Here is a 12,218-nt window from a genome sequence, read left to right on the forward strand (position 1 = left end):
ATGATGCCCTATACCTTTTATTTAAAATTAAAGCAAAAATGGCCCTATTTGATGGTAGAATTTTGAGTTTCATCTACAAATGATGAAGCAAAAGTGCATGTGAGAAGCGAGCTTTTGGGTGAGCTTTTTTTGGCAACCTTGAGTTTTATTCCACATAGTCCACTTGGTGCTCCTCCATTGCCACCATCACCTCCACGACCACCCCTACCACCAACACCACCAACACCAACACCACCACCACCACCACCACTAGCACCGCTACCATCACCACGACATCTTACTCTCCCCTTCCTCATTAGAACCACAACCAATTCTCCTCTCTTTCTCCTCATATGTTGGGAACAAACCGCTGACATCTCACTCCCCTCAATAACATTACTACCACTAGCACCATCACTACACCACCACATCTTACTCTCTTCCTCCTCATCAAAACCACAATCAATTCTCCTCTCTCTCTCTCTCTCTCTCTCTCTCTCTCTCTCTCTCTCTCTCTAACAATACATTAGTAGTTCTCTCTCCTTAACTTATTTACATCACTAGATTAAGCTTATCTGGTTATCTTTGATAATATTACCATAATGTTAATGGTTCAGTTACGCATACATATGAGGTATCACACTACATATACATTCACATCCCCCCTCTCTCCCTTTTTTGCATGTATTTTATAATTACATCTTGATGTGTTAGTATTTTAATTATGCACACATGAACAAACTATAGACACATCCACTTATACTTGCACATTGTTCTCTCTTCCTCTTTTGATTAGGCCTACATATGGATTGAAGTTATGCATTCATTTACAATAGACCCTTGTAAGCATTGATTCACAATCTCTCTAAAATATGGCTCCATATTGCTCTATTACTTGTAGTTATTATTCATTTCAAGAAATTTTCATTTTAAACTCCAAACTTCAACAATCAAATATTTTAATATATTGATATATTTCACATTGTGCCATATGAACTTACTACAAAAACTACAAAAAAATACTAAATCCATGAATGCATTTACAAGTTAATGAATTACTATGTGCAACTCAAATGAACATATTTATTGTAAACATTAAATATCAATCCAACTGTCCATTGCTAGAGGGTGAAATGGGTGTTCTCTAACAAACTCCTAGACTCCCTCGTGAGAACATGTTAGCTCAGTCAAACATGGAAGCATGTATTCCAAGAACATAGTATTGAAGGGATTTTTCTCAATCAAATAGGGAAGCATGTCTTGAAATATAAATGGATATGTCAAGGAATTAGGTGGATTACATTGCATCTTTTTTATGCTATCATCCACAAATAATATCATTGTAGGGATAAAGTGTGACCAATCATTATCATCAAAACATTTTAGAAAATTGTAACTTCACATTGACTCCTTACCGAAGAATGAATTACGAGAACAAATGCACTAGAGGTATCACTTTCCTACAATCAACCATATTCTCTTTAGAAGAAGACATGAAAGTGTGACATATTTTAAAGAATACATGTGGAATTACTTACCAGGAATCTAGATCCTTATGTCCCTTGCACATTTTTTTCTTCACATATTTTTTGTGTGATGCATTCTTGTTGCAGGGGAATTCATCTTTAGGTAGTCGAGGAAGATAGAATGTCTCCAGTATACCTCCTCATTCCATTGCTGCTCAAATTAGTGATCCTTATATATGAGCTACTCCTCCTTCAAGTGCACCTAATCTATGCATTTCCCTGGCAAAGTTTATAGCATCCCCTTCCCCAATCAGCCACACATGAACCTATCATTCATAGTTCTATTACATACAGAGAACACATCAACAAGATACCATTGCACATATACTTCTATAGAAGGATACCAAGTTATGCCTATAGAGAAGTCTCCGTGCTGCTAATTTGCATGACTTTTGAGACTCAATATCATCATCTGGTTTGAAATTCTCTTTATCTCCTATGTGAACCAGAAGAACAAACCTTTATTCACTTGAATGTTGTAGTAGTTTCCTCATTGAGAGAGAGAGAGAGAGAGAGAGAGAGAGAGAGAGAGAGAGAGAGAGAGAGAGAGAGAGAGAGAGAGAGAGAGAGATTATGTGACTTTATAATAATCTCTCTAAGGGGATGTGATTTTTTTTCCGAAACAAGGGTTTCCAGCAACCCCTTCTTGGCAATAGAGGGGGACATGATTTTTTTTAATCGAAATAGGGGTTGCCGGCAACCCCTTCTTGGCAATAGAGAGAGAGAGAGAGAGAGAGATTATGTGAATTTATAATCATCTCTCTAAGGAGACATGAATTTTTTTTTGCTGAATAGGGGTTTCCAGCAAACCCTTCTTAGCAATAAAGAGGGAGAGACACAGAGAGAGAGAGAACTTTGAATCACAACTCCCCTCCATCATCTCTCTAAGGGGACGTGAAATTTTTTGTCACCAAACAAGGATTGCTAGCAACCCCTTATCGTCGAAAAAATTTAATAAGTTGCCTCCTTCTCTCTAAGGGGACTTATGATTTTTTTTTTTTGGTTAGGGAGGGATTGCTAATATCTCCATGTTTAGTTTAAAAAAATTAGAGAGGACTTGTGAAAAAACTTTTGCTGAGAAGGGATTGCAGACAACCCCCTATTCGGCGAAAAAAAAAATCACGTCTCCTCAAAGAAATAATGGAGGAGACTTCTAAAAAAAAATTCATCTTAAAAAAGGCTTACAAGCAACTCTCTTCTCGATGAGTTGCTAGCAATCCCCTTCTCAACCAAAAAAAAGTTGATGCAAGTCACATAAATCTCTCTCTCTCTCTCTCTCTCTCTCTCTCTCTCTCTCTCTCTCTCTCTCTCTCTCTCTCTCTCTCTCTCTCTCTCTCTCTCTCTCTCTCTCTCGTTTATTTTGCTTTCTTCTTCTCTCATTTATCTCTAGCTCTCTCTCTCTCCCCCCTCTTTATATATTTTTAATAATTAATTAAAAAATTAGTAATTAAATTATTATCTAAATAATAAATCAAGTAATACATGTGTGTATGCGCCTCTCTCTTTATGTGTGTATATGTATGTATTTGTGCATGGCCAGTATCTTCATTTCTCACTATGTGTATCTCTCTCTAAAATCATTAGGACTCAATAGAGTCATTAGAGAAAGAGAGAAGATAGATATACATATCTAAATAATTTTTTTATCTAAATAATTTTTTGATGAGAGAGAAGATGAGAGGAAAATTTTAAAATAATATTTGATGAGAAAGAAGATATAAAAAATCATTACTAGCTAGGAAGATCAAATTATGTGTATATTTATGATATGTTTTAATATGAGACATAGTAGATTGAGACTTTTTGAATGAACTATATTGAAATATTTGGACCTTATGAACAAAAAGTAGTTCTCTCTTTTGGGACTTTTTTTCTGTTAACATAGAAAACTAATAATTAACATAAGACATGGACAAGACTGAAAGTACGAAGTACAATAGTATTGCATTCAAATGATTGTCAAGTACACTCTTTTGCAATTGTAGGCATTGCTATTGTCTTTTGCATTGTGTATGTGGAAAAATAGACTTATCAAATATTTAAAACAAATTATACTATTGAAACTATAATCAAAATGTGACTTTTTAGTCTAATTGTACTGGGGCCAAAAGCTTTAAAATAGAGAAAGTTGGTCTCAAGTTGGAGAGAGACAAAGAGAGAGAGAATGTGTGTGTATTTTAATAAAGGTCCAAAGTTATTAATGTAAGAGAAGCCCAAAGATAGTATTGTAGTATTGTAGGAGAGAGTTGCTATAATTGTTTTAAGAGAGAGAGAGAGAGAGAGAGAGAGAGAGAGAGAGAGAGGTGTGTGTGTATGTGTGTTGATAAAGATCCAAAGCTATTAATGTGTAGGAAATGCTCAAATGTAGTATTATAATAGAAAGTTAAAATAAAATTTTAAAGTCGCACACACACACACACACGCACGGACACACACACACACAAAGAAACATGTATGTGTGTGTGTGTGTTTTGATAAAAGGTCCAAAGCTATTAATATAGAAGTCCAAAGGTAGTATTGTGGTAGGAAGTACAGTATGCACATTCAGAGAACCAGATTGTGAGAAACTAAAGAGAGGATTCCATCCTTTTTTGAGACGTTTTTCAGAGAACGCATCCCAAGTAATATCAAGAGGAGTCATAAAACAAATGGCACTAATAGTTGATAGGGTAGTCGAAATAGTAGCAAGAGTAGTGTGAGTAGGAGAGGGAAGTACATCATCCAATTTCCTTTGAACCTTTTGTAATATATCTTGCAACATTTCACAGATTAACACAAGCTTATCAAAATTCTTTCCATTAAGCCAATTAATGCAAGATGTATCCAGTTGGTAGTCTGTAGCTCTGCTGACCAATTTACATCATCTTAAGGATAGAGATAAGGAGCAGCTTTATAGACATGTCCTTCATAGTCGAATTCAGGTGATAGCATTTACTATATGCACAGTAGTCTTTTCAATCAACTTTTTACAATGAGCACACATACCATTTGTGATTTGAGAATATGAACATTGCTATGTTAAGAACTTAAAGAGTTAGCCCATTGTGAAGGGGAAACTCTTAGAGTAGGCTGGATCGAAGAAGCAGCAACAGGGTTATGTTCCTTGACAAGTTCAACATCTCCAACAAGGAGCATCAAAGTTTACCCTTGATGTTTCTTATAGAAATCTGCTTTGGAGGAACAAGCTCTTTTTTTTGAATGGGGGAAATATTTAACAACCATTCAGTGGAAAGTTGAATCTTAGACCAATTAATACATTCTGGCAAAAACATTTGGGTTGTTTCATCACCTTTCATTATAATAGTTTGGCCCTTATCCTTATCACTATTCATACCTTCTAAAACTCTAGGTATGGCTAAAGACATAGCTCTAAAAACCATTCTGTATTGTATAGCAAGATGGGCTGAAGAAGCCTTCATGTTCAAACTAAAGTATGGATATGGAGAAGTAATAGATCAGGAAGATAAGGATCATCAATTGAGATGACATAATTAGGACATAGTTCGAAGAAGATTGGTCCATTGGACAGTGGAGATACTGCAGCTCCAACTATCATTTTCATCAAATCCTGTTGTCTACTATCTAGTATTGCAGCCATGCAACTTATAGGAAAACCTCTACAGAATAGGGGAATGATGCCTATAGCTATGAATCCAAGATGAAGATAGGGGTATTTCTGATTTTGTTTTTGTTTTGGTAATTTTTGCAGCAAATCAACATGCTGATCCTAGGCAAGAGTATCACCTATAGTCAAAATACCTTGATCTTCAACATAGAGCGTTGAAGCCTTGAACTTAAAAATTCTATTTTCACCGTGATCCGCCAGAGACTTGAAAGTAGTAGTGAAACCTCCTTGAGAAGCCATAGGATTTGTACTACACTAGTTGAGGATTTTAACGCACTCACAGAACAACCTCACACCTCAAAGCTTCACTCACGACAACACGGAAAAATGGTTAATGACTATGCAACCTCTTGTCAGTTACAACCTATCGTTGGCTTAAACACAAGAACAAGGCTCTAATACCACAGTTTTAGAGTCACACAATGTAGTTATACAGAAATAATAGAAGGAACACAAACACATAGGAATAAGATAGTTGAACACAGAGAAGTGCTTGAGAGTGGAGAAAGGATGTTTTCTATATTGCAGATTGCTGAATGCTTACAAACTCACAATGTGTATAATCATGTTGAGGAATTTCTCCGAGCCCATATTTATAGGGATTGCAAAGTGCGGTATTAGCTGGCTTGCACTTGCGTTGAGTGGATTTTAAATTTTCCTTTTGTATAGGATTGTATAGAACTGATGCATGTGCACCAAAAAAGCCAATGGCTAACACAAGATAGTGGCTACAGTGTATAGTCTACAATATACAGTACAATAGAATACAGACTAAAGTGCCAGGTATCAAGGTGGATGAGAGCAGGACAATAAGTTCGCAAGGACATTATCTTTTCTAGGCACATGTTCAAAGTGGATGTCCAACTCATAAAAAAAGAGTGACCACCGAAGAAGTTTTTTTATTCCTGATTTCTGTAGGTGCTTTTTTTTGTTAAGTATCCCCACATATGCTGAAGATCTGTGTAGACAGTGGAAAATTCGAACTCCACAAAGAGATGGAAGGCTTTGATAGCTTTCGTGATGGCTAAGATTTCTCTTTGATATGATGGATAATTCTTTTGGGTACCCGAGAAGACTCCTAATGCATAGCAACAATTTTGTAGGTGTTGAAATTGGGTTGGCGGAGTGGATGGAGAGGTATGTTCACAGAGGATAGCACCCCAACCAAGATCAGAGGCGTTAGTGTAAATTACCAAGGGATATCTATAGGGTAAATGGAGAGGTGGTAATTTTTTGATAATAGCCTTGATATGTTGCATAGCAGTAGTATATAGATCTTTCCAAATAAAGTGGTTTTTTTGCAATAGTGGGTAGAGATCTTGAGTATATAAAGCTAGGTTGGGTGTAGAGGAATTTATCCAATTCAAGCATCCTAAGAGCTGTTGTAGCATTTTTACATTCCGGAGTTGGCCGAGAAAACTTAATATATTTTTTAATACATGTTCTTGGAGTTCTACCATTCCATGATGGATATTCAGACCTAAAAACTCAACCTTTGTTACAAAAAAAAAAGATTTTGTAGGGGAGAGCACCATGCCAGCTTGTTCAACCACAAGCATGAACTAGGTGAGATGATCTAAGTGTTCCTTTATTGTTTCAGAAAACACTAAAATATCATCTATATACACTAAGCAAAATGGAAACTTTGAAAACGCCATATCTGTCCAACCCTCGAAATAGGTTAGAGCAGACTTAATACAAAAGGGAAGAACTGTCCATTGGTAATGACCATGTGGTACACAGAAGTCAGTTTTGTATTGATCAGCATGCTTAATACATAGTTGCCAGAAGCCAAATTTTAGATCAAACTTACTAAACACTTTGGCTTTTTTAATTCTCTTGATTAGGAGGTCCTTGAGAGGAATCGGATGTCCATGTTCGATGAGATATTTGTTCAAAGTCTTGTAGTTAATTACTAGCCTTTTTTTTACCTCTTTTTTGTTCAGAATGTTTGTTTACATAAAATGCTTGGCATGCCCATTATGAAGTGGTTGGTTCAATCAATTTCTTTTGGAGGAGGTCTTCAATCTTAGTTTTGCAAAGAGCCAAATCTTCCTCTTTCATACCTTTATGAACAGCTTTAGAGGGAACATCATTCTCTTTGAGTGGGAGTCCAATATAATAGCCTTGTTGTTTCTCTTGAAATACTAAAGGGTCATCATGCATAAATTGGTGTAGCTTAGCTGTTATCTCTTGAATCTCTTTTTGATATTTCACCATCTCCTGTTGAAGCCAAGCTTCAATCTGTTGTATTTTTTGTTCTGGAGTAGAGGGAGTAAGAGAATAAATACTACGGCCAAATTTTGCTAAAAGAGGAACTTGAGAGGTTCGATCCTTGTAGAAAAACACAATATGATCTTTCCAAAGGTATAAGGAGTAAGATGTTGAAGAATGTCAGTCCCAATTAAAAGATCATAGCGCATATGGCGCATGAGCTGAATCTCAATAGGGAGCTTAATCTCACCCAAATAGAGAAATGCTTTGACTATTTTAGTCAAAGTCAACCACTTGTTGTTTGATAGTTCCACAGTGATAGGGCTACTCTCTTGGATAAGAGATGGATCAAACAATTCATAGGGAGTGAGAGTCAAGCTCAAACCAGTATCAATGAGGGCATCAAGGTAAAATTGGAAATTACCAGATGAGCAGAGTCTAACATTTACAGTAGGGATAGGTCCACCACCTTCAAGTTGGTTCAGAATATGATCATGCACAGAATGTTTAGAACAAGTCACATGGATAGGGTTGATGGGATTTACTTCTGAAGGAGAAGAAGTTGTGAGTTCTCTCAATACCTCAGTTGTGGCTTGAGCAATATGTTTCTGTGTTCTGACTGACTTTTTCAAACTTTTACACAAAGATTGGAGTTGTATCTACATTGCTTGAAACTCATTCACCATTTCAGTGATTTCACTATAAGTAGAAGTAGTGGTCTTTCTAAGTTCATCAACAAATTGTTGCACAGTCTTGGGTTTATGTATCTTTTCCAATTTGTGAGGAATGAATAGATTAGCCTTCTTGAGAGTATCTCTATTGAGAGTCCCATGTCTTGGGAAGTCATGTGGATTGGGGAATAGTTCAACTTTTAATTTTTCCTTTTGTTTCTTCTTGTCTTTCAAAGAAGAAGTTTCCATTTCTAAAGAGGAAGAAGCACTGAGTGTTTTATCTTCATCATCAGACAAAGAATCTTTGTGGTGCTCATGTCTTTAAGATTTATGGGCTTTAGATGTGGACAGAGCAGAAAAGAAAATTTATTTTCCTTTGGAGGAAAAGGATGACATATGATGAGCATTAATTGTCTGCATCTGTGATATAGATTCATCCGAATGACTAGGGCTTGTTGGAGTAGTTTCATGTTCATCATATGAAGTCAAATCATCATAAGAGGAAACGGAGTTATGCCATTCATGGCATGAAGCACTACTAGAATCATCAAATAGGGTAGATTCAATGTTATCATAAGACGATTCAGTATCAGTATAGCAGAATCATAGGAATCCTCAGAGTAGCTCTAGGAAGAACTAGAAGAATTAGAAGAGTCTAACAAATAATGGTGCAAATTGTCTATTTTGGGTTTATCATCCTTCTTGGTTGTTTTGGTATTGTCTTTGTCCTTTTGTGGACATTTGTTGGCCAAGTGATTTTCGCTTCCACATATATAGCATTTCAAAACTTTTTTGTTTTTGTGAGACCGAGAGCTTTTATACTTGTTGTATTTGGCTCGATCATTTGAGTCAAATTTGGAATGATTAAAATATCTATTTTGACGATGATGTTGATGTGATCTAGAAGATCTGTGATGAGATCTATAGGGAGCTCTTGAAGAGGATTTCCAAGAAGAGTGGTTCCATGGGGAACATCTGCATTTATCATCACAACCAAAATCTTTATAGAATTTCTTACTATGTTTGCATAACTCTAAGGGGAATTTTTGTTGAAGAGTAATGAGTTTCTGTTGGTGGCACAGTTCTTTGATAGTTTGCTCAATGGTCTAGATAATTTGACCTACACTACCATTGAAGTCTCTTTTCTCCTATTGCATCTTTTGTTTGCAAAAGAAAGGGATAGACTTTGGGAAAGAACACACAAGATGTTCTTTAATAGAGGCATCATGTGCACCCATGCTTTCATACAATAAATCACACATGTAAATAAGATAATCCTTATATTGCCTTAGGTCACATAATTTTGCTTTGAAGAAAGCTTCACAAGCCTCTACAACTTTATCTAACTTGTTCCTGACAAGTTCACCAAGGAATAACTCAAAAAATAAACTAACAAGATCCGGCTGTTGAGCAATGGCTAGTTTTATCTAGGGATGTGGTGCCCCCTTCTTTGACTTCAAAATTTTCTAGCACTCTCTCTTATAATACTTCCTTACTACTCTTGGGCCTCTTGCACATTGATTTGAAAAAGGTACCTCTCTATCCAAAATACTTTTTCACATTTCTTTCTGTTCTCTCTTATCAATGATTTTTAAAAAGACACCTCTTTCTTATCTCTCATCAATAATTATTTTTATCTCCTCTCTCTCTCTCTCATCACAAATCCAAAAGTTATTTTTATCTCTCTCTCCTCCCTCTCTTCTCCATTGAATCCTAATACCCTTCCAATTGAAATTCCTTACATTCAAAGTATCTAGAATATATTTTTGATTTTAAGGACTAGGCAAACCACTGATGAATTACTTGGTCAAGGTAGATTAGAGTTTATATAAGCAATAATCTTTAAAGCTACGTCTTTAGTTCTATAATATACACTAGACAAACCTACCTTGATTTGTTTCTCTATGTGTATGTGCGTGTGCATGCTTGCACATATGTGTGTCTCATTGAGAACTTGTTTCGATAAGTCTCTCTTATTCAAAAACCATTGTCACTAAAAAACTATTTTTCTCTTCCTCTCTCTCATTAAGATATATAAATATGTACATATGCATGTATTTATGTGTATATATTGAAAGTCCTAACACGGGCACACACATGTACACACATACGATTAGTTCAAATAAGTATAACTATATATACATATGTATTTATGTGTGTGTATTGGAAGTTCTAACACACACACACACACATGTACACACATATGATTAGATCAAATAAGTATAACTATATTTCATAGCCTTGGTATATTAATATTACAACAACATGATGTCAAGTTAGCAAAGACATGCACAATGAGAGATCAAGATGATGGTCTCTCTCTCTCCCTCTCTCTCTATCACACACACACACACACACACACACAATTTAAGCATATTGATTGAGTATAAAATTTATACTTATTTTCACCAATCAATATTTCTTCTTTCCACCACAATAAATAATCCACAAAAGTGCAAGATTTAATAATGAGTTTTATTTTTTAATCAATGTTTAATGAGGTTGCTAGAGCCATATATAAAGACAAATATTTATTGAGTATTTGGAATGGATGCAAATGTAGACATCTTTATACACCAACCCATGCTTACTATAGAGGACTTATATCTCATATTTGGAAAGAGAATAACTTTTTCAATGTCACCCATAGTGTGACCAACAAAGTAAAGAATTTGCTAATTCTTAGAGCAAATACATTTTATTTTGTTGAGAAAATACTTTCATACCTAGCTTGGATAGCTATGATAGAATTTATGATAATCTTTTATTATCATTGTCTATCAATTTATGGAATAATAGTACACTTGCCAGAGGTTAATGTAGTACAAATCTAGATCTAGATTACTTGCACAAATTATTTGTATTGTAAATGAGAGAGAGAGAGAGAGAGAGAGAGAGAGAGAGAAAGAGAGAGAGAGAGAGAGAGAGAGAGAGAGAAGGTGGTGGTGAAGGCAATGATGGCGGCGGTGAAGGCAATGATGGCGGCGGCGGTGGTAGAGCTGGTAGCAGTCGTGGTGGTGGAAGGGGAAGTGAGGTGGGTACATCTAAGGATGGAATAAGTGAACTATGTGGAATAAGAATAGAGAGGTTGCCAAAAAAAACTCGGTCAAAAACTTGCTTTACAAACTCACTTTTTGTCCTTCCCCATTGAAGTACTGATACATTTCCCTAAGTAGGATGATATAGTTTAAGGGGCTAGCTTTTCGTTTTTGCTTATACGCTAGAGAATTATCCTTATTCTAGAGAATTGAGGGAATTATGCCTAATATAGCAATAGCAAGAATCATTAGGGGAATGGGGAAGGAGAAGTAGGAGAATTTGCAACCCTATAAGATGAGGAAAGTTATATAACTTACATAAAGGATTACTAAGATGTTGGTACCTCTAGAGGAGTGCCCTCAGTTTACCATTCTCCTGCTAGTTCCACAAAAGAAGAGGAATCGATACCTCTTACCCAAGATTAGACTACTCCTCCTCATCAAATGGTTAAGAGATTGTAGCATTTAGTTTCTGGTAGTGCAGTCTTGTTGGTTGTAGACTTCTGCGGCGACAACAAAGAAATCTCTCACTCAAGCTCTCACTTTTAATCCCTTACCTCCATTGAAGAGACCAAAGAGGCAACCCATAATGAATCTAAAGCAACTAGTTAACCTTAAGGTTAGGACTTCCAAGTCTTCTAGAAAAAAGAAAAAAAGATTTAGACTGCCATGTGGCTCAATTGGAGACAAGATGGCTTGCTTGTGGCTTTAAAAATTTGTATGGGGATCAAGGCAAACTTTAGCAATTTGCTACAACCTTTAAGGGGAAAGCTATGGGCTGGTACATCATTTCACTACCTATGATGCACTCAAAGTTATATTTTCAAGGAGATTTTGGAATGATAACATAGGCCCACTGATGTTTTTAAAAAATTAAAGTAAATCAAACAGAAGTCCATGATTGTGCTAGATTATGCACAAAAGTTTAAGAATTTGCTAAATAGATTGGATGCTATAGATAGGACTATCAATGGAGCTGTAGAGTTTTTATTTTATGAAAGGTTTAGATAAAACCATAGCAAGTGTAATTGCTAATATTTAGTTAAAGGCTAATGGTGCTATAGATATTCTAGTTGATGCTACCGAGAGGGTGGAAAAGAGACTTGGAAAGAGCAAGTTCAAAAAGAAAGTCAACTAAGAGTCTTCTCACTCCAAATCTAAAGAT

Source organism: Lygodium microphyllum, chromosome 10 (assembly GCF_053477565.2).
Source record: "Lygodium microphyllum isolate KBCC chromosome 10, Lygodium_microphyllum_v1.1.10, whole genome shotgun sequence".
NCBI classification, from domain to species: domain Eukaryota; kingdom Viridiplantae; phylum Streptophyta; class Polypodiopsida; order Schizaeales; family Lygodiaceae; genus Lygodium; species Lygodium microphyllum.